Below are 25,094 nucleotides of genomic sequence, written 5' to 3' on the forward strand. Positions count from 1 at the left end.
ATCAAGTGGAATTTTCCATCGCAAAAGTATAGAATTGAAAATAATTTTAAAAAACTAAAAAAATAACATGAATTTGGCGACGGAAAATTCCACTTGATATTAACTCAGAATCATGGTCTGAATCATCCCTCTGAGTATTCGTTACGATGTCACTAACACCCTGTATATTTTATTCCTATCCCAACTATATCCGTGTTACAATAAGCTGTAGAAATATGTGTACCTAAACAGAAAATAGACTTAATAATGAATAGATTGTCTGTTGAAGTGAAGTTTATTACGGGACCTGACGGAAATAACCGCAGCGCCGAGGTGGCGGATTTCCTTCAATATCTAGTTTCCACCAGTTCCACCACTTTCCACTGTTGCACTAGGAGAATAACAATAAAAGAGTTCTCCAACCAGCTGGCTATCTCTCTAGCTACAGACGTACCCCGGAAACTTCGAAACCTCGTTTTACGCAGACACTACACATCGACGTTATCGTACACGCGCATCTTTGTGTGACGTCTGACGCCATACGAATAAAGACTAAAGTAAGGCCGAGGGGGGGTGAGGTAAACCTAGCTCAGCCGCTGGTGGGGAGCGGAGAGTTGCCGTTCTATACGTAACGTAATGTATTATTCAGTGGAGTCAATGAAGGGTTTCACTTCTTATACTGAGGGGGACGATTCAGACCATGATTCTGAGTTGATATCGAATAGAAGTTTCTGTCTGAAAATTACTAAAAGAAATTAGTTGTTTTTTTATATCAATTCCTTTTCCTGCGACATGCATTTTCGGAGGTATGTGACCTAACCTGTATAAGGCTGGTTTTTCCTTCGCGGGTTGAATGGTCAGGTGCTGTCAAATTTTCACGTTAGGTAAGCGGACCCTGTGAAAAACGGGAAAAGCTAGGGAGATGAAAAGTATAGAATTGAAAGTACTTCATGAATGAATTCCGCGACTGAACATTTCACTTGATTTAAACCCAGATTCGTGGTCTGAATCATCCCTCAAAGCTTTCGTTACGAAGTCACCAACATTCTGTATATAGTCTTTGTGTTTAGTCATTCTGGTGGTTACTCTACATGGTATAGGCGGATGAGGATTCGTTTGCACGGTCTTAAGCTGACAGGGACACTAAAGGTCAATGTAGACAAAGGCGGTATCGATGGCAATCCTGGACAAGGGGCTAGCTAAGATGCAATCACTATAACGCAACCACACCCGGGACACTTCATAGAAAAACCCTCGTTTTACACAGCCACTACATAGTGCCCTTATCGTACACGCACATCTGTGTGTGTGACGTCTGACGCCATACGATCGAAGACTAAAGTAAGACCGAGGGGGTGAGGTAAACCTATCAGCCGCTGGTGGGGAGAGGAAAGTTGCCGTGCTATACGTGTGCAAGTGCACTCCTCGCCAGCTATCTTTAAGTATATGCAAAAGAAAATACATTGATATTAACTCAGAGTCATGGTCTGAATCATTCCCCTCAGTATTCGTTACTAATGTCACCAACACCCTGTATACCTAGCGTTAGGGAATGCAATCCTGATCTCGCAAGATCTCAAGAGTCTTTTTGTAATGATTTCTTCTTATTTTGGTGCAATAAAGTTTATTTGTATTGTATTGTATTGTTGATCTGGTCTAATTTTTCGGGATCAATCCCGAAGAATAATATAACGAGATCCCATTCGGGATTGACGGGATTGGGCGAATCTCCTTGAGTTATTCTTTTTGTTTTGATCATGCTGATTTCCAAAGAAAACTTAATTATTTAGTTAGTAATATTGAAATATAAAGCTTTTTGTTTTCTTTCAAAAAATATTTTGCTTTCATTAACCTCACTTCACAAACAAGCAGTTTTCATTGTGAGCGATCCTAACTTTAATTTTTTTATGAACAAGACAATTACTAGTTACTAGTGCTAATATCTAGACAACTAGAAAATTTCGGAATTTAGAATTTTTTTATTATTGTTTTCTCTCTTTTATGTTATTTCGTTGCCTGTGTAAAATTTGTATATGCCTACAAAGGCAAAATTTGGTGAGACGTAATTTGCAACTATAACTGCAACTGTTATCTATAACTGTACCTAAATTTATGGACAATAAAAAATCCTTATCTTTATCGGAAAAGATATTTACAATCCCGCGGGATCTCGAATTTGCGATCTCAAGCCGGGATTGCATTCCTCGCCTAGCGTTTAAGATTTAGCTGCTAGACTTCCTCATAAAGATGTCAACAGTCTAATTCAAGAAGTAGTACCACTTTCACCTTTGAACACTGTAATCAGCGTTTTACACCGGCCACAAGTACCTACTTAACTTATGCAGTAAGGATAGTTACAAAGGCAATGCATTTTTGCCTACAGCCTGCACATTTTGCGATTTAACAAGAAATTAGAAATTCCGATCTACTTAGGATCTGTCTGTCCTTTGTTTAGTAAGGACATTACAAGCTAGAATCACCTGATTGTGCGTATAAAGTAAACTGATTCCGAGCTTAGGACGTTAAGCCGTAGGTCCCGGCTGTTACCCGAAAAAACACCTCCACTAACCCGCAGTGGAGCAGCGTCGGAGAGTATGCTCCATACCACCTCCAGGTGATTGAGGGAAGGTTTGTTTCCAACAATGAGACGTATACAGGGTGTTAGTGATATCATAACGAAAAAATAGAACGTCCGTTTGAGTGTACTAAAAAAGATGGTAGGTGTTTTTCTTGTCGCAAATGTTTAAGATTTTGAGTTTTTACTGAGTCGCAATGTGAACAGTGCGTGACAAGATGTTGTATTATAGTGAAGTTTTCGTTCTCTTTTATTGAGATGCTTAGTAGTACAACGTTTAAAAATTGCAAAATTTGTGTGAACCTAAGTGTGCATTCTGTACCTAGTATTATTCTTTGTGTTTTATTCTCCTCTAGTCCATCAAAAAAGCATCTGATAGACGTTCGACAAAAAATATTCTAAAAGTAAAAATTTATGATTCAAAGTGTAAGTATGTTACCTATTGATTAAAGATATTTTTGAGTTTATTATAAGAGACCTAGCTTCTTTCATCTTCTTTCACACTAGCATCTTTCGAGCGTCGTCGTCGTGCTAGAGTTCGCGCAACGTTTACGCGACGTCGACGCCAAGCGTACGTTGCGTGACGCAGGCACGACGACGACGCTCGAGAGGCGCTAGAGTCGGGAGTCTCTTAAGTAGTCGTAATTACTTTCATTTCAATAAACCACTGAACCCTCACTGATGCTGATTTCTGACCCGTAGCTGTCCCACACACCACTTATCTGTTGTTAGATAGAAAATCTTCTTCTATCGTGTGGGTTGTGAGGTGTATTACAAACCCCATTAACCCTGGTGTCAAGGATACTATTGACCCGCCAAAGGCTCCTGACATGGCTCATGTAACGACTACTAACTTACATCAGTAAGTAGTAACCGGAACTAACGGCTTAACGTGCCTTCCTAAGCACGGATCATCTTACTTTCGGACAATCAGGTGATCAGCCTGTAATGTCCCAACTAAACTAGGGATCACAAAGTGATTTTCGTGATTTTTCCCCACCGGGTTTTGAACCCGGGACCTCCGGATCGTGAGCCGAACGCTCAAACCACTGAACCACGGAGGCCATTATAGAAAATAATCGATCGACCTAACATCGACTGACACATCACTATGCTATTGAACGTCACAACACTAGCGTATATTCTTTGGCAGATCTAATTCTTACCATTGTAAAATGTATTGTCATTGAAATATAATCACTAATTGTACTGAACTGGTCTGTTTAACAATGTAAAATTATCAACCCCTTTTGTGATGTAATTTCCTGAAATGACTCACTCACGTGGAAAGTCAAAGATATAGTGACAATGACCTCGATTCCTTTAGACACCTCCTAATTTTAATTTAAGTTATACCCGTCATTTTCTTGACATGCTAGCACAGTTGGTAGAATGCTTGCCTCTCACTTTGAAGTCGCAGGTTCCAATCCAGCACGGCCTAAACCAATGATTGTCGAGTTTGTTTAGGTACGCTTAATTGCTTCTATGTAGCTATTTTAACCCCCCTGGTCGTTCTGTTCAATACTGGTGCTAATTCCTGTAAACACCATCTAATTTTATTTTAAGTTATATCTGTCATTTTCTTATCCGCCGAAAAGGAAAGGGACGGGTAAATGATGTATGAAACACCCGTCAAACTTAAGCACAAATCTAAAACAACCGTCTAAAAAATTTACATTGGCCAATAACCCGTCAGAATTATGTTGACAACACACGTCATACGGTTTGCATACCAGCGAGATACCTTTTTGATTCGCCCGGGTTATTCATTCATTTACTCATTCTTCCTAAAATTAAGAGCTGTCAATCATCCGTCCTCTTCGGCGGATAAGAAAATGACAGGTATAACTTAAAGTAAAATTAGAAGTCTGCAGGAATCGGGGCCATTAGTAATATAACTTGTGTGATAATGATAAGCAGAGGGTGCCTCCCTCTCTCCATACTTCAAGTTTCATACGATACGGTCCTCTTCAAACACACGATACTTTACTTGGCTTTCTATTAAGTACTTTCCTAATATTTTGGTGGCCCTTCTCAGACTGAAAACGGGTAGAAGATATTAAGTATTAAGTAATATTTGTTTAAATAGAATTAGGGACTTTCCAGGCTATGATCACTAAAAACAATGTAGAATAATTATAAGTACAGCTTTTACGTTATAATTACGTAGAACTCTTGCCCGGGGATACGGGGGAAGACCTCAACGGTTTCAGAGGCAGAGATGAGAGCCATCGGTACGGCAAGAGGCGAGTCACAGGGACTGTAACCTAAAAACTGACAGAAGGCAGCACTAACTGTCAGTACTAACCAGAGGCGGAGGACAGGAGTCCTGTACGGCTTTGAAATAGACTACTCTGGGCACCGTCCCAATAGCGTCAGACAGTGTAATGCGGGGCGGAACACAAGAGGGAAACCACTGCCCTATATTTCCCTAAAAAGTAGCATGAAGACACCGACAAGATCGTGGCTCTTAAATTAGTGATGTGACCGTGATAATTAATTACCTATTTTCTTATTGTTCGAGTTACTTACATAATTATTCCAAAATACAAAATATAATTGTTGCTTGATATTTGGATCAGATACGTAGAATTATGTTGCTAACTACGAGTATATTGCTTCACTTTATTTTGATCAAAATAATAATGGGTGAATTGATGTAATTGTGCCTGGGTGATTTAAAAAGGGTCATCATTTATACCCAAAAACAAAGACAAAAGACGCATGTGTCTGTTATCCATGAAATTAGAAGGTTAAGCGAAGATAAGTCTGTACAGTGCCGTTTATATGTATTTTTTGGGGAACTTAGCGTAGAAAGTTATTATGAAGTGTGTATTGTAATTTTAGAACTGTATCAGTGATTAATATGATATTGATTTTTGACGGGACTAAGTTGTGCAACGAAACTGTCCAAGTTAAGGATATGCCTTTTGGTGTTCATTAGCGTCAAGTTGAAAATAACTTTTCAACTGAAAATACCGATGAGATATCAATTTCTGCGTTCAGATTAGGTTTCAGCGTTATCATCTTACTATAGTAAGTCTGACGGCCGCCATGTTTTATTACTTTTAAGCGTTGGGCTCACGATCCGGAGGTTCCGAAATCGTATCCCGGTGAAGACATAATCCCAAAAATCACTTTGTAATATCTAGTTTGGTTACGATACATTAACATATTATATATAGGTCCCACTGCTGGATACAGGCCTACCCTCACTCAACCGGAGGCGGTAAGGAGCATACTCCACCACGCTGCTCCAATGCGGGTAGGTGGAGGTGTTTTTACGGCTAAAAGCCGGGACCAACGGCTTAACGTGCCTGTGTAAAAGCCTGTGTAAAGCACGGAATCATCTTGCTTTTTCGGACAATCAGGTGATTCAAGCCTGAAAAGTCCTTACCAAACAAAGGACAGTCTCACAAAGTGATTTCGACAATGTCCCCATCGAGAATCGAACCCGGACCTCCAGATCGTGAGCCTAACGCTCTAACCACTAGACCACGGAGGCTGTTTGGTTACGATATTACAGGATAATGACTTGGTTGTCCAAAAGTACGTTACGCCGTTGGTCACAGTTACTACTTACTGATAAGCCGTTGGCAGCTCAATAATAACCATAATACCAAGGTTGATGGGGTTGGTAATCCATCTCACAACCCACACGATAGAAGAAAAGAAGGTCACGACTATATTCCCCATTGGAGAAGTTAGAGAAGTGGCGACTTATCGCCGTCTGTAATGGTCGAGTCAAGTGTATTAGTGAAAATTGCACTTAAGACACACCCTGGAGATTTCATACAAAACACCTCATTTTACACAGACACTACACATTGACGTTATCGTACACGCGCATCTGTGTGTGTGACGTCTGACGCCATACGATTGAAGACTAAAGACCCTCGATCGGGGGTGAGAGAAACCTAGCTCGCCGCTTGTGGCGAGCGGGGAGTTGTCGTTCTATACGCCAATCAGCTCGCGAGCCAATCAGCTCGCGACACCAAACACTTCAGGGCCCCGATACCGACCCCGCCGGCGTGGTCGACGATTTCCCTCATTCAGCGCTTATCGCTATCGACCCACTAGGGTCGATTAATTCTTTCAAATATTTTTCCTCTCAGACGACGCCCTGAACCGAGGTTCGCGCCCAACTGGGCACCCTCAGGCCTGTTGTCTTAAACGTTGTACCGGAGAGAGCCTTCAGCGCTCCCCATATGTCCGGCCAAGTAGTTAATGCCATCTACGGCAAATCTACAATAAGTCACGTCAAAAAAAAAAAGTCGTTCTATACGTAGTCATCATCATCTGCCTAGCATTATCCCGTTTTCCACAGAGTCCGCTTACCTAACCAGAAGATTTAACAGGTCCGGTTTTTTACAGAAGCGACTGCCTGTCTGACCTTCCAACCCGCGAAGGAAAATCCAACCTAATACAAGTTAGGTTACGTACCTCCGAAAATGCATTTCTCGGAAATGTGGGTTTCCTCACGATGTTTTCCTTCCCCGCAGAGCACGTGATAATCATTTATGATCCAAACATGAATTCGAAAACCATTGGTTTAAGCCTGTGCTGGATCCCTATATCCCTGGCTGTGTGGCTGGTGTGCTGAGCCATTCTATACGTAGTATTATCCCTTACTCTATGCTTCAGATAAATTAATAACTGGTGTTTGGCTATTCCCAAATGGCGAAAGTTAATATTCGTCGGGTGTTTCAAACTGCTTCAAATGTAAAACAATTCTCCGTAAGTCCTCCGATGGAGGATTGACAAGTAAAGTAACCAGGACCCTCGATGATTGGTTGAGCCACATTATTTGATATAATTTGAATAGCAAACATTCATTTGGAAATTGAAACTTGGATAAATCCAAATGCCAATGTTTTCTTTTAATCAATTCTAACAAAGTTATATACATCAATTTATTGAAAGCCAGCATTGAATATGAATGTAAATTAATGTGGGTTTTTATTTAAAAGCCGGTTTTGTGTTCCTATTCCTATAGGTAAACTCTTTTTTGTCCTGACTTAACTGCCTCAGTGGTCCAGTGGTTAAGCGTTGAGCTCACGATCCGGAGGTCCTGGGTTCGAATCACGTTGGGGACATACCTATCACAAAAATCACTTTGTGATCCCTAGTTTGGTTAGGACATTACATGCACGTTAAGCCGTTGGTCCCGGTTACTACTTACTGATGTATGTACGTAGTCGGTACATGAGTCATGTCAGGGGCCTTTGGCAGCTCAATAGTAACCCTGACACCAGTGTTGATGAGGTTGGTAATCCACCTCAAAACCCACTCGATAGAAGAAAATCGTAGATTGGCCGCATATGGCATGTAGTTAACATGGCCGGACAAATGGAATGATGGAATGGAATGCTAAGTATTCTCACCAAGTTGGGCGCAAACCTCGGCTCAGGGCGTCGTGTGAGAGATATTTGAATGAATTAATCGCCCATAGTGGGTCGATAGAAATAAACACTGAATGAGGAAAATCGTCGACCACGCTAGCGGGGTTGGTATCGGTCGCGGGGAGAAGTAATAATATATTTTTTTTTCTAAGTAATAATTACTAACTGCCTGCCTAGTCCAGTGGTTGAGCGTTGAGCTCACGATCTGGAGGTCTCGGGTTCGAATCCCGGTGGGGACATATCACAAAAATCATCTTTGTGACCCCCAGTTTGGTTAGGACATATTATTAAGTACACTAATTAGGCTACAGAAAAAAAAAGTAATAATTATCTTCCTATTCAATTTATTATTTAACTTCGGCTCTGATTTCATTAAACAAATAGAACATCTTCAAAGCCAATTTATTGGTCAGACGAGCATTTCGTTGTAATCTGTTTATACAATCCGAATTATTGAATAATTTAGTTAAGTAGATACGCTTGCTGATCACAAAAGGTTATGGGTTCATATCCTGGAATATTCGATTAATTCGTACACGTACATAAATAAACGCACGCCCCTAATCCTTCAGGGCAGAGCCAAGAGTAATCCACACGTCAAAAAAAAACACGTCTTTGAATCCCGGCTCTCGCTCGTAACCATTGAATTCCACTTTAAGAGTTCGATTTCACCATAGATTTACTTTTTTTAATTTATTTATATCATTAAAGTATTACATAATTAGGTAAACCACTGATACCGTTAAACCACAATACGGTTTGTCTCGGTACCAGTCTCCTCAGTTCGTTCGTCTCACAAACATCAGTACTACTACCGTAGATCGAACATCAGCGTCAGAACATTAGATTTGAGTTGAACATCAGATTTGACTTTCCTTCCACGGACTGTAATTGGAATACCATTGTATTTAAGTCTATAAATTATGTAATAAAACTACCTAAATTAAAAAAAAAAGAAAAGAAAGGAAAACATGAAACAGTAGGACTAGGGCCCTGTGCTGGGAGGTTTTCTGGCCACGTCTTTCCCACAGCGTTACAGATTCCGATGTGGTAGTAGTTTTACAGCTAGTTACATAATGGCCCCGATTCCTGGAGACACCGCCTAATTTTATTTTAAGTTATATCCGTCATTTTCATATCCGTCGAAAAGGAAAGGGACGGATGATTCACAGCTCTTAATTTTAGGAAGAATGAGTAAATGAATGTGTCGGGTTATTGACTGATGTAAAATTTTTAGACGGTTGGTTTAGATTTGTGCTTAAAATTGACGTGTGTTCCATAAATTTTATGCTTGTCGATTACCCGTCCCTTTCCTTTTCGGCGGATATGAAAATGACGGATATAACTTAAAATAAAATTAGGCGGTGTCTGCAGGAATCGGGGCCAATATGTCATTTTATTTTGACGTTCAAAAAGCTGAAGAAATAGATAATCGATATGGATATATTTGGTTTTATATAATGAATATAAGGAGCGGGAAAAAAAACGGCGTCGTTCTTTCTACTCCATTTTGTTTCTATTGTTTTTCTTTTGTTTTATGATAAAATATGTGGCCAGCTAGCTAAATTGTTACATCCCGTTTTCGGTAGATGGCGCTTGTCTGTGACATGTTTGTAAGCCAATTTTGAAAATTATTTTTTTTTTAATTTTAATTTGAAAGCGCTCAAAAAGTGGGACGCAAATAAATGATTTGATTTGATTTTTAGGCAGCACTACCCATAACTGCGTCGCTAACAGAAAAAGTTTGTTAACCTTAAGCCTACCATAACCATTCAGCAATTACGCCGCTTTTACAGTACCAGTGTTACGGTTTATTACCGGATATACTTATATCCGGGAAAAGGGACAGGTTTACGGATATTTACAGCTACTGTCGTAAGGTTTAGTCCGGATCGTACTTGCCGGTACTTTGGGGTTGTAAACATAAGCTCACGAGCCACCGAATAGGCGTGGTCTAGGTACATCCATCGCAAGATGAACTAAGTACCCACACATCACCGAGCTTGCTATTAGACCAACATAATAGGTGGTGGTGGTTTTGTTTTGTCACCATATTAATATGACGGCGCATCTTCTATCGTGTGGGTTGTGAAGTGAATAACCAACCTCATCAACCCTGGTGTCAGAGTTACTATTGAGCCGCCAAAGGCCCCTGACATGGCTCACATAACGACTATATAGAATAGAATAGAATAGAAAAAGTTTATTATAAAAGGACGCCACACACAAAAAAAAGTCAACAACATCATATCAAATTTCCACTAAAACAATTACAAAAAAGCAAGACGGATGTTTGTCGAAATGACCATAAGGTGGTGGTGGACGTCCTGAGATAAAAGGGCCTCACTCAGCACAAGTCGCGGCGTGAACCACGACGCTGGTACACACTATATACACGCTGGTATATACTTACATCAGTAAGTAGTAACCGGGACCAACGGCTTAACGTGCCTTCTGAAGCACGGATCATCTTACTTTCAGGCTATCAGGTGATCAGCCTGTAATGTCCTAACCAAACTGGGAATCACAAAGTGATTTTTGTGATATGTCCCCACCGGGATTCGAACCTGGGACCTCCGGATCGTGAGCTCAACGCTCAACCACTGGACCACAGGGCCCGTTGCGGCGCATCGAATCGGCTACAAGTGACACCTATAATTGGAACTGATTTAATAGTGACGACTTATCAACAATTAGCTACAACTGCCATCGATAGTTGGAGCACCGATTTAATATTGTTTGAACGCATCCAATTTGACGTAACACTTGATATTAACTCAGAATCATGGTCTGAATCATCCCCCTCAGTATTCGTTACGGTGTCACTAACACCGTGTATAACTAAAACAGACCACCGCGATTTTTTTTTGACGGGACTTATTGTAGATTTGCCGCAGATGGCATTAACTACTTGGCCGGTACAACGTTTATGACAACAGGCCTGAGGGTGCCCAGTTGGGCGCGAACCTCGACTCAGGGCATCGTCTGAGAGGAAAAATATTTGAAACAATTCATCGACCCTAGTGAGTCGATAGCGATAAGCGCTGATTGAGGGAAATCGTCGATCACGCCGGCGGGGTCGGTATCGAGGTCCTGAAGTGTTTGGCGTCGCGAGCTGATTGGCTGCCTAAATCTATGCCATCCGTAGCGGTACTTATAACTAGTGATGTGTGGTACCCGCGAATGTTACCAGAGTGAGAATATTCCTGTTGTAAAAACTCTTCTATAGTAGAACATCCAGACGTACCATCCTTACTTGGTTGACATACCACTAATCCGCACCAAGCGCTTCGCTTCATCCTTCATAATGCGCACAGCCAAGGAATGGAATGGGCTGCCGGCGTCGGTGTTTGAATGAATCTTATAACCTGGGGTCCTTTAAATCACGGGTGAATACGCATTTTCTGGGTAAGCTCGTTCCAACGTCGATCTCTTCTTCTCCTTGTGGAAGAACGAAGTCAAGAGCAAACCCATCTTTATTAAAAAAAAAAAACACTGGCTGCTTTTCTTTTTCCCATTGTTCTTTCTCGCATTTTGATTTTATGTGCCTAAAGGCTAGGTAACAAAGAACCTTTTTTAAATAACTTTCGCGCCTTTTTCCTATCGAAAACGTTTCCAAAGTGCTCATAAATCACGGCATAATATGACTGCTCATAATTCACCTTAAAATTCAAACTACGGACAGGGTTAATTATAATTGAATATGATACTCAACTTTCAGTATTTTACTGTAATAAAGACTTTAATAACCGACATATTAAGTCGAATTGTTATTATAAACCCACATTGGGACTCCCGTAGATAAAACGTATATTTCAGTTTTATTATATTTCAAATCGTAAGGTCGTCAGGCACACACACACAAATAATGCGCGTGTACGATAACGTCCGATGGAGACAAAGTCCCAGCGGACAGCTAGTTAAATATACAATGGTGCTAATTCCTGTAAACACCATCTAATTTTATTTTAAGTTATATCTGTAATTTTCTTATCCGCCGAAAAGGAAAGGGACGGGTAATCGACAAGCATAAAATTTATGCAACACGCGTCAATTTTGAGCACAAACAACAACAAAAAAAACCAAAACTCTAAAAAAAATTACATTGGCGAATAACCCGTCAGAATTATGTTGACAGCACACGTCAAACGGTCTGTATACCTGCGAGATACCTTTTTTATTCGCCCGGGTTATTCATTCATTTAGTCATAATTAAATTCCTAAAGTGAAGAGCTGTCAATCATCCGTGCCTTTTGTCACCGCCACCTTATGATCATTTCGACAAACATCCGTCTTGCTTTATGTAATTGTTTTAGTGGAAATTTGATATGATGTTGTTTTTTTTTTTGTGTGTGGCTTTCTTTTATAATAAACTTTTTCTATTCTATTCTATTCCTTTTCTTTTCGGCGGATAAGAAAATGACAGGTATAACTTAAAGTAAAATTAGGAGGTGTCTGCAGGAATCGGGGCCATTAATGCTATTAGGAATATAACATGGTAGTACGTTAGGTTTTACTGTTATTGTGCAATAGAGTGTATTTGATTTGATTTTGATTGACATACTTAAATAAAAAATACGGGTAACTTGGACCTAGGATGTCACAATGATTTCTTACTCACTAATATTAGTATTACACAGATGCACATATTACACACACATAGACAATAAAAATAAGACATTTATTTACTGCTCCTATACAAGTGACTCATGGAGCAATGGGGGACCCTTTTTTTCGCATAAACTCTTAAGACCGAGATTTCCAGACAGAATAGTTAAACAATTTGGATTTTAAAAGGACTTCCGGTCTTACGACTATAATGTTGTTTGTCCTATTTTAATTAGGCATAACCGGTTAGGCATATTTTTTTAGTCATAATCGTCTTTTGGCATAATGGTTACTTGTCATACTGTTTTACTTAGCATAATGCTTGTTAAGCCTAATGATGTTTGCCCTATTCTTGTAGGTTTATCACATTTAACTTGGATACCATAGTGTAATAGTAGGTTAGGGTGCGGCGGGGTGGTCCTTGGGCTACCCGTAGGCCTCCAAAATGTTTATTTGAATATGTATGAATTTATGCTTAAAGTGTTTTGTTATATTATGTGTAAATAGTTATGCCTAATGCTTTTTATGCGTAACGATTATTAGGAATAGTCAATATATATTATGCCATGCAAATTTATGACATAAAATTTGATGCAACAAAATAGGGAACCAGAAATGAGTCATGTAAGTACGTACAGATCAGCCTACTTACAGTCTTGCTCAGGATACTACTGTTGGGGCTGGCGCGGATCCTACGAACCAGCGATGTGTGTGTGTGAATGACAGAGCATTCAATTCAAAGGCTACGTATGGGCTTGAAGCTTGTTTGAAGGGTTTCGGTAGCCACAAATTGAATTTAAATCTATTCTGAAGTGAATACCGGTGATTTGGTATAATCCTATACATCTGTCAATTACACTCACGATTTGTATCAGTTTAGTAGGCTAGGGTTCTCAGTGGTTATCGAATGAACATTGCCGGACATGAACGGCCTCCGTGGTCCAATGGTTGAGCGTTAGGCTCACGGTCCGGAGGAAATGACTTCCCTAGTTTGGTTAGGACATTACAGGCTGATCACCTGATTGTCCGAAAGTAAGACGATCCGTGCTTCGGAAGGCACGTTAAGCCGTTGGTCCCGGTTACTACTTACGTGAACCATGTCAGGGGCCTTTGGCGGCTCAATAGTAATCCTGACACTAGGGTTGATGAGTTTGGTACTCCACCTCACAACCTACACGATAGAAGAAGTAAGAACCAGAGGGGGTGAGGTAAATCTAGGTCGGCACCCGATGCAAATCGGTGCGGGGGAGGGTTAGCTTTCTATACGTAGTATTATTCTTTATTTTACACCACCACGCTTCTTCAGTGCGGGTTAGTGAACAAAAATACGAAATTCAGGACAGCTCAATTGAGTTATTATCTACTTTTTTAAATTGGAACACAGTTGTGTTTCCCAAGAGTCCATTATTATGAAAAAAAAATAAGAATTGTGAGTTAAGTCGTTTAGTAAAGTATATATTTTTTCTTTTTGTGGAATTAAAATTGAGTACCTTTCTACATCCATACATACATAAACACATACATACATAAACTCACGCCTATTTCCCTCCGGGGTAAGCAAAGACTAACAAATTCCATTTGCTTCGATCCTGACAGACTTCTGTTGCTTCCTCCACATTCATCAATCATTTCATACACGCACGCCGATTCTAACTAGATCATACTGAACCTATTCTAGGTCTTCCTCTGCCAGCCCTACCACAAACCATCGCTTTATATACTGCTTTCGTAATCCTATTATCCTTCATCCACTCTATGTGTCCAAACCAACTTAACATTGCCTTCTCAATATTAGTCACTATATCGTCTTTAACTTTTCTAACATTAAAGCTATAGGCTCAATTTACATCGTTAAGTTTTGAAGTACTTATTTAGATTAGGTACATTCAAAAAATAAGGAATGAAGAGTGTAAACTAAAGTAAGACGGAGACGTCACCATTGGTAGTGTTACGCCTACTTTTTTTTCTGTTTAACGTGACTTATTGTAGATTTGCCGCAGAGGCATTAACTACTTGGCCGGGCAAGTGGGGAGCGCTAAGGGCTCTCACGTGGTACAAAATTTAAGACCTCCGGATCGTGAGTCGAACGCTCAACCACTGGAACACGGAGATTCAATTCAAAAATATCTTTATTCAGTAGGTAACATAGTTACACTTTGAATCGTCAATTTTACATAACGAACGTCTCATCCGCCTAAAACTACTGCAGGAGGTCGTTCGACTACGCTCACTATACAGGGTGTTAGTGACATCGTAACGAAAACTTTGAGGGATGATTCAGACCATGATTCTGAGTTGATATCAAGTGGAATTTTCCGTCGCAAAATTCATGTTTTTTTTACTTTTTTTAAATTATTTTCAATTCTATACTTTTGCGATGAAAAATTCCACTTGATATTAACTCAGAATAATCAGCTGAATCATCCCCCTCAGTATTCGTTACGATGTCACTTACACCCCGCACAAGTACATACTGTACCCATACAAGTAGGTATGGGTGTTAGTGACACCGTAACGAATACTGAGGGGGATGATTCAGACCATGATTCTGAGTTGATATCAAGTGGAATTTTCAGTCGGAAAATTCATGAAAATTTTTGTTTTTCTTTTTATTATTTTCTGTTCCATACTTTTGCGACGGAAAATTCCACTTCATATCATCTCAGAATCATGGTCTCAATCATCCATCAAAGTTTTCGTTACGACGTCACTAACACCCTGTATAAATCACAATACCATCATCGTATTTCTTAAGAAATTTTATTTTACACCGAGTAAGTGACCATTATAGTAGATTTATTAGATCCTATCCCTTTGGAATTCAATACAGGGAAGAATCTATAAGGAAAGCCTTGTCATAAGTTAAAATGTATGTGCAGTCGCCTTACGCGAGTAGAACTCGGGATCCCTCCGCCAAAGTACCTAATTTAATTTGCAAATTTCAAATACATTAAATAATTTATTCCGAACAATTTACAAAGTCATAAACAAAATCAATTTCCTAAATTAAAAATAAACAATTAATTACAATCTATTAATAACAACAACAATTAATTACCAATTAATTTTTCAATTAATTATGTTACGTTATATAATTAATTACATTGTTAAAATTAAATGTAAGTACTTAAACAAATAAAATAAAATTTCCGCACGTAGCGCGAAAGGAGTGGAATTCTCTGCCGTCTTCTGAATTTCCGAATGCATATAACCCGGGTGCTTTCAAGGCCAGAGTGAACAGGCACCTTCTGGGCGAGCTCCATCTTAGGCCTCGTCAATGCCTTCGGGCAAGTCTGGGGCCAATGTTTGTAATATACTTTTGCTTTTGTAGTAAAAGATTTATTTACATTTTTAATGATTTTTATATTTTATGTGACAAGTAATAGTAACTAAATACATCAGTCAGTAATTCACGTCAAAATTTACGTACTTGTAATGTTGGAGATAACAATTTAATGGTAAAAAAGGGGTAAAATTTACGTCATCGAGATTGTCATAGAATTGAGCACACCTGGCTTTCTCATACCATGGCATCGATAAATACTTCTATCGGCAATTAAGTTAAATATCGTAGATTTCCATTCTTCTTCGTCATGCTTCTTTTTTTCTAAATTGTTTATTTTCCTCCTTTAACTTATGTTTTATTACTTTATATTTTCATTAAGTAAATTGCATGCAATCGATCTTATATGTTTATGAAATAAAAAACTCAAAAAGTTTTTTTTGTTGTTTTTACAACAGCACTCATCCGTGCTTAGGAAACTCGCAAACAGAGAATTACATCGAAAAAGGTTTACTCGGACACGACTTGAAGCCCCAGCCACACCCCGCACACTTCATACAAAACACCTCGTTTTACACAGATACTACACATTGACGTTATCGTACACGCGCATCTGTGTGTATGGCGTCTGAACTGTTCTTTTTAAATGATGAAAATAACGTGATAGGTGGTGAGCCGTATCGCCGTCTATAATGCACTTAAGATATTTAATAGCTCATTGGTGCAAGTCCCGTACCGGGGTTTGAACCAACTCTTCCCGTTCGAGTACCAAGCCGGTGTACCACAGGACCACAATGACGTTTAATATAAAATGGTCCTAATGTTAAGAAACAAAGACATACATAACATAAACAGCCTATATACGTCCCACTGCTGGGCACAGGCCTCCCCTCAATCAACCGGACGGGGTATTGAGCATACTCCACCACGCTGCTCCAATGCGGGTTGGTAGAGGTGTTTTTACGGCTAATAGCCGGGACCAACGCCTTAACGTGCCCTCCGAAGCACGGAATCATCTTACTTTTTCTGAAAATCAGGTGATTCAAGCCTGAAAAGTCCTTACCAAACAAAGAACAGTCTCACAAAGTGATTTCGACAATGTCCCCATCGAGTGAGGAAACAAAGAGACTTCAAGAATAATGTCTTAAATATTTGAAACAGGGCACAAACAAGGCTTGCAACTATCTGACTCATAAAAGCATAGTTCAAAAACGTTCTAGGAAACATTGGATTTCATCTTGAAGATGCCATTCAGAGATATTTATAAGGCAATGAGGGGGGGAGGCATTCAAAGACGTCTACAAGGAGATTACGAGAGATTTTGCACTACTTGAATGCACTTCCGACTTGTTAAAGGAGCATTTTACTGCGCGTACAAAAAGACCAACGACGTACGATTGGGTTGAAGTATTTTACTTTTCAAAACACGTGTTTTATTAAGGAATTTAGGTCCTAAGACGTACCTATTTGTATTTAGAGTGTCCATAGCCTATAGCATTTCCAGCCAAATGGGTATTTAATTTAATCCTAAGCAAATCTAACATAAGTTACATAAGTTATATAACACTGACATGTCATTCTTCTTCTTCTTCTATCGTGTGGATCGTGAGGTGAATTACCAGCCCCATCAACCCTCAGGGTTATTACTGAGCCGCCAAAGGCCCCTAACATGACTCATGTAACGACTACTTACATCAGTAAGTAATAACCGGGACCAACGGCTTAACGTGCCTTCCGAAGCGCAGATTAGATTTTCTTCTAAATCGTTTGCTCAATAGGTATTGCAAACACTAATAATTTCAAATTTGGTCGCATTATATTGAAGACTATAGAGAACCGGAGAGGAAATATGATTGGCCACCTGATACGACACGATTCATTTATAACAAACATTATAGAAGGAAAAATTGAAGGGAAGAGAGGAAGGGGTAGACCTAGGATAACATTTATGAAACAAATAAAAGAGAAGGTGCAGGTCGTGTCGTATCGGGAGGTGAAGGTTTTGGCGGGAAGAAGAGAGGAATGGCGGTTACTCCACCGACAAGAGCGCAGCTCTTAAATAGAGAGAGAGAGATATTTTCTAAATCGAGCCATTTGTAAGCTTTAGCACGAAAATCGCGTCTCTGCGCATGGCACGTTAAACTGTTGGTCCCGGTTACTATTTATTGATGTAAGTATGTAGTCGTTACACGAGTCATGTCAGGGGCCTTTGGAGGCTCAATCATAACCCTGACACCAAGTTTGATGTGGTCGGTATCGGTATTCCACCTCACAACCCACACACAAACTCTGAGGAGGATGCTTCAGCTCATGATTCTAAGTCAATATCAGGTGAAATTTTCCGTCGGAAAAATATTTCTTTCCTAGGTCTCCTACTATCCATACTAAATATCATCTAAGTCGGTGCAGCAGTTCAACCGTGAAAAGATAACAGACAGACAGACAAGAGTTACTTCCGCATTTGCTTATAATATTACTGTGAATTGTAAGAAAAACTGAAACCTGCTGATACATGGGTCATGCTCCCTTGGAACCCCCCCCCCCCAGCCCCCGCGTGAGAGGTTGGGTCATGGGTGGCCACTGCATCATCATCACCAGCCCATTAACGTCCCCACTGCAGGGGCACGGGCCTTCCCTATGGATGGATAGGGAGATCGGGCCTTAAACCATCACGCGGGCCCAGTGCGGATTGGTAGTTTTTAACGACTGCTAATGCAGCCGGGACCAACGGCTTAACGTGCCTTCCGAAGCACGGAGGAGCCGGCCTTTGCGAAAGTTGCTTAACTTCAACAATCGCAGACCGAGCGCGTTTACCGCTGCGCCACCGAGCTCTGCCACTGCAATTTCATCTAATTCTTTCTCTACGGATATAGGTTAGAACGAGATCATCTGCGATCCCTCTGACATGAAATCTGGATCAGCTCCTGGCCTGATATAACCACAAATAAGTATAATAACCATTTCATGTACTTACATGAAGTGGTTATTATACGCAGACAGTACAATTTGCATATTAATCGAAGATGGCGACAACGATATATATCTACACATAACGAATTATCGGGGAGGCCTTCACTGAGTGAGTGATAGGCGAGGATTGCTGTATGGAATAAAGAATGTCCTATAGAGGAGGAGCGTGAGGAGCTCGGTGGCGCAGCGGTAAACGCGCTCGGTATGCGATTGTTGAAGTTAAGCAACTTCCGCAAAGGCCGGTCATAGGATAGGTCACCACAAAAAAAAGTTTTCATCTCGAGCTCCTCCGTGATTTGGAAGGCACGTTAAGCCGTTGGTCCCGGCTGCATTAGCAGTCGTTAATAACCATCAATCCGCACTGGGCCCGCGTGGTGGTTTAAGGCCCGATCTCCCTATCCATCCATAGGGAAGGCCCGTGCCCCAGCAGTGGGGACGTTAATGGGAACTAAAAATGTCAAAGAGGCGGCTAATCCCTCACTTTATTACATTATGAATGACGTATGGCGACGAATACTTTTCGGCGGTTTTTTACTTAGCCGCATTCAATACAGCTAATCGTTGAACCGCCGGATTACAAAACGGCCCTGTTTTTGAAAACAGCTAGCCGTAATGTAATACAGCGGATTATACAATCCGACTGCGACATATACACTAGCTTTTGCCCACGGCATCCCTCGTGTTAAATTCGGGGTACTTAACGCGGTTGCGTAAAATACGGGGTTAGAAACAGACTATCTCCACTCAAAATTTTACGTCAATTCGAAAGACGGACAAGCAAACCGACAGACACACACTTATTGTTTACGCTTCCCCATTTATGATATTAGTATGGATTAAAGTGAGTCTCTGGTGAAATATAATATAAGCATGAGATGTATGTATCTGTGACATATGCAGCCTATATATATAAAGAGAAGCAATATAGGTAGCAACATAATTCCATACTTACATACATAAATAGCCTATATACGTCCCACTGCTGGGTACAGGCCTCCCCTCAATCAACCGGAGGGGGTATGGAGCATACGTACACACAAACGCATATGAATGTATGTACTTATACGTGTTTGCTAATGCATACGTGTTATATATTTTTGTATAAATCTTTTTTTACAGCAAGCACAATAAATCGTTCATACCTGCATTTTCACACAGAAATATTAATGAAAATAAATGAATATAAGTAAAATGTACACATTCCGCATGCCACGCGCCAGTTATTTTTTATTTTCCAATAAAAAATTAAAATCTGGACAAGTGCGTGTCGTCCTCGCATCGAGGGTTCCGTGCTTAGAGAACTACAAATCCCTAGTACGCCAAGCAACCTGACGCGTGGCGGAAATTTTGGTCATGAAAGCGGAAACATTTTTGGGATTTCGTCGACGTTGTCTGTTATATCTAATGCTGATAGACGCATTATGCTGGCACTTTATGAAAGTATTTTAGTTAGTTTTTTTATATACTTATTATTAGGTTAATGTATTTTCATGAATATAATTTGTATATCATTAGGTAAAAAGGATTTACCAGTTTGGACAGTTTTTAGACATTTTTTTTTTTTTAGACGTGACTTATTGTAGATTTGCCGCAGATGGCATTAACTACTTGGCCGGACAAATGGGGAGCGCTGAAGTCTCTCACCCAGTTTTTAGACAGTAATGAAACAGAAAGTTTGTAAAAAAAGGTTATTATATTTTAGTGCTTTTTAAAAGATATCAATGCATCCGATTAACTGTCTGGGAAGAAATATTAGGCAGCCAAATTACTAAATTGTAGTTTATATACATATATTTTTTAATAATGTCTAGGGCCCCGTGCTTTTCCTTGCAGCTGCTTTTACCCGGCTATACAGACTGAGTGAAAAATGTCGATTCAAAGTGTAACTATGTTACTTACTGAATAAAGACATTTTTGAATTTGAAATGAATAAATAATAATGTTCGGAGAAACTAAGATAAAAGAGTTCTTTTCGGTGAAAACATCGCTCGTTTCATTTTCCTGTAATATTACACAAACCGCCATCAAATAATTTCAATAATTTCATTTTATTTGCTTTATGCACGCTTTATTATTATTATTTTGTAATTTTTAATCAGAATTAGAAAACGATATTAGATTCTCGAATTTTGGTGCGGTACCCTTTAGGTATTTTCATGAAACTCGAAACGCGTAATTTATTCGCAGTTTATGATTTTGCAAAAACTTGTACAGTAATTAAATAAGAGAAAAATTATCTATTTTGATGGATAACTAATCTAATCTAATCTAATCTAGCCTGCAAGATCCCACTGCTGGGCAAAGGCCGGCACTGATGGATAACAGTTAAATAAAAAAAAATAAAAAAGCCGACCTGCATTCAAATATGTTAGTGCGGCAGAGTCCTAAAGTAGGTAAGTACATTATATTGTTCCTCATCATCATTGGTCCCGGACGTTAGCCGTAAAAACACCTCTACCAAGTAGAGAAGCGAAGTGGAGTATGCTCCATACCCCATCCGGATGATTGAGAGGAGGCCTATGCCCAGTAGTGGGACGTATAGACAGGCTGTTTACATTCATGTTTGAATGAGTGACTAAGTAAATAAAATATCGTATCGCAAGTCACGTTAGAAAGCTCAAAAAATACTTTTAAAAAGTAACAAATTTTATAAAAGCTAGATTGGCAAAAATGTACAAAGAGGAGCATTTTTCCACAGCGTATATGGTCACACGTCGACTGAAGTAAAGGTTGTTACACACGCGTGCGGTGCGACGACGCAACGCAGCAGTCACTGATGCGAGTCAGTAAAAAATTGCGTGACTAATTCCAAGGTATTCAAATTCAAAATCTTTATTTCGGATATTATTTACATCCATAGTAAATAACTTCTGAAATCATCATCATCATCATCATTGGCCTTGTACGCCTGTTTCAGACGATTTATGACGTCATTGCCTCGAAGAAATGCACTTTCTTTCATGGCTGTACAAGCCAATCCTAGAGCGGCAAACTCTACCGCTCACTCTGCAGGAGAAGTCTCCAACTGGTGGATTGTTGTCGGTTTGATGGCGTTTTATTCTCCTGCTCGCCAGTGTGTCAAACCAGGTGTGATCATGGGTGTCGCGTCCATCGAGCACACGCTTCTTCCAAAGCTCTCGATCATCGGCGAGCTCCTCCCATGCCGCGTGGTAAATTCCAAATGAGCTCGTTCTCTTTTGACGCAATCTTTAAATCGAAGCTCCGGTCTTCCGACATCTCTCTCACCGTGTGCTATTGCGCCAAGTAAAACACGACGCCGAAAAAAAAAAGACGCGCCGAGTAAAAACTTGTGAAATACAAACATGCAATTAGGTATAATGAAACATGGAGTTTGATCCAAAGGGTATATGGATAGTCTAGTCTGTCAGACACATTCAGGTAGCTGTTGGCTTCCGTTCTTACACGATGTATTCCATATTCGAATGAATAAAAACTTTCGAATGCTTTATATCATTACCTTTCTGCTATTGTTGAATTTGTAAATTAGTTTATTGATTGCGAGTGCTATGTACACCGTTATTGTTACACATATCAGTCAGAATAGTACCTAGTTATATAATTGTGACCAAAAACACAAGAATAGTATAACGAAGTTTCTAACTGTGTGTTAAGATCATGTTGCATATGTTATTTAAACAAAAAAACAGTCGAATAGCGAATTGTCATCCGAATTAATTAATTTTCATTCGAATAATCTTTCCAATACCAAGTATGGAATTAATTCGATATTTAAACATTTCCGTTGCGTCGCCGCCGCCTGTGCGGCTACGTACCAACCCTACGCAATTTTTAATTAACTCCACTCCGTGTTGCTTGCAAAAAATCTTTTGAAAATAATAACTTTTGTATGCTGAAGTAATTGCAGCCGTGTCTTATCTATATCTAAGTATTGAAAAGTCATGTGTGTGTCTGTTTGTCGAGGGAATTGACGTATAAAAACGTTGACGGGGTCGTGGCGTCGCATTTCATTAGGAAGATCATTTGGTAACAGGCACATCTTCATATTAAAAGTATTCAGGGTGTTAGAGACACCGCACTTTCCCTCAAAAATGTGCGAAGGGAGCGATGGCTGGCTTTCGCGTCAACTCGTGGTCGGGTGCTGCGTATGTGGACAGGCCTGCTTCTGTCAGGCAGCTCATAAAACACTGTTTCTGTGATAAAGTCACATAAACTCTTTATTTTTCACCGACTGTAATTGGAATACCATTGTATTTAAAAAATATGTAATACAAACTGTATTTTAAAAAAAGAAAAGAAAGGAAAACATGAAACAGTAGGACTAGGGCCCTGTGCTGGGAGGTTTTCTGGCCACGTCTTTCCCTCAGCGTTACAGATTCCGATGTGGTAGTAGTTTTACAGCTAGTTACATTATATGTAATTTAATTTTTTGACGTTCAAAAAGCGCTTTGTAAGCCAATTTTGAAAAATAAATATTTTTGAATTTATTTATTTTTTACCGAGACGAAGGCTTTCAGGGATGATTCTGCTTATCGTGTGGGTTGTGAGGTGGAATACCAGCCTCATCAACCCTGGTGTCAGTGTTACTATTGAGCCGCCAAAGGCCCCTGACATGGCTCATGTAAAGACTACTTACTTACATCAGTAAGTAGACCATGATGTGGGATGATTGAGACCATGATTCTGAGTTGATATCAAGTGAAATTTTCCGTCGCAAAAGCACGGAACTGAAAGTAATTAAAAAAAACACTAAAATTTTAATGGAGCTTCCGACAGGAAATTTAATTGTGCGGTGTAAGTGACATCGTAACGAATACTGCAGGGGAGTGGAAGGGGATTCTGCTCATGATTCAGTGTTATAAAATATCAAGTGGAATTTACCCCGAAAATACATCACGATTTTTACAACTCACATCCTGTCATCATCATCATCATCAGCCCATTAACGTCCCCACTGCTGGGGCACGGGCCTTCCCTATGGATAGATATTATAGGGAGATCGGGCCTTAAACCATCACGCGGGCCCAGTGCGGATCACATCCTGTATGTGTGCATTATTAAAGTTTATATCAAAATAAAACATAATAAAGATACTTTATTAACTACAAAAATACATTCAAACTTTTATCTAATAATAAAAAAAAACAAGAAAACATGTTGGTGCGTCTCATGTCGATACCTAATTATATTAAATCATGCTATATTATATTAAATAACAGGTTTTTAAATGGTAACGGACACGATGAAGTATAATTTTGAGGAAGTATACACTGCTAACAGCCTCCGTGGTCTAGTGGTTAGAGCGTAGGCTCACGATCTGGAGGTCCGGGTTCGATTCCCGATGGGCACATTGTCGAAATCACTTTGTGAGACTGTCCTTTGTTTGGTAAGGACTTTTCAGGCTTGAATCACCTGATTTTCCGAAAAACTAAGATGATTCCGTGCTTCGGAGGGCACGTTAAGTCGTTGGTCCCGGCTATTAGCCGTAAAAACACCTCCACCAACCCGCATTGATTGAGGGGAGGCCTGTGCCCAGCAGTGGGACATATATAGGCTGTTTATGTATACAATGCTACAGACTCTGCAATAAATAATGTTTACTTACTTTGACATTGAAACTTGTCGCATTAACTTTGTTTGAGAAATCCAAAATAATTGTGTGCAAGTTAAAGTACGTACTTAAGCAATGTGATACCACACTGCTATTCCATAGAACAATATATAATGAACAAGTTGTTTTACCGCAGATTTAGAAGTTACAAAGTTCAAGCTCTTAGTAAGCCTTGATGTCAAAAGTTTTAAGCCATAAGAATTACCTCTTCTCAAGCGTACATCCGTAATTTGTCGAGACAATAGTGCCGATTTCAAACACATATATGTATATATATATTTATATATAAACTTCCGACGTGATGTCTCTTTTGTTCCTTGTGGGCGGATAAGAAAATGACAGGTATAACTTGAAATAAATTTAGATGGTGTGTTCTGAATATATATATATATATATATATATATATATATATATATATATATATATATATATATATATATGTACATATATATATATATATATATATATATATATATATATATATATATATATATATATATATATATATATATATATATGTACAAAGTATATTCCCAATAGGACTAGTCAGAGATACAGCCATCGTATGATTTACTGAGTACCCGCGTTTTACCGAGATTTATCAGACCAACGTGATAGGTGGTGAGCCGTATCGCCGTCTATAATTGTCGATAGCCTGTGCTTTTAATTCGAGATAACAAATTGCAC

The 25,094-nt window shown here is 39.5% G+C and overlaps 2 protein-coding genes across 11 annotated transcripts in view; both read left to right on the top strand.

The window, feature by feature from the left end:
• The window catches only part of LOC126375567 (helicostatins), a 346,624-nt gene that overhangs the window by 275,569 nt on the left and 45,961 nt on the right, over positions 1-25,094 (top strand). The window contains exons 1-2 of one of the 10 annotated variants that reach the window (XM_050022556.1): positions 21,183-21,210; positions 21,516-21,630. The exons of 7 other annotated variants lie outside the window; for them this stretch is intronic. The gene's annotated coding sequence lies outside the window, so the exon portion shown is untranslated. Of the gene's footprint in view, positions 1-21,150; positions 21,211-21,515; positions 21,631-25,094 lie in introns of those variants that run through there. 2 more of the 10 variants (XM_050022557.1, XM_050022559.1) reach the window with 2 other exon arrangements.
• The window catches only part of LOC126375444 (calpain-D), a 219,965-nt gene that overhangs the window by 191,397 nt on the left and 3,474 nt on the right, over positions 1-25,094 (top strand). The gene's annotated exons all lie outside the window — the stretch shown is intronic.

Source organism: Pectinophora gossypiella, chromosome 19, assembly GCF_024362695.1.
Source record: "Pectinophora gossypiella chromosome 19, ilPecGoss1.1, whole genome shotgun sequence".
Taxonomy (NCBI): domain Eukaryota; kingdom Metazoa; phylum Arthropoda; class Insecta; order Lepidoptera; family Gelechiidae; genus Pectinophora; species Pectinophora gossypiella.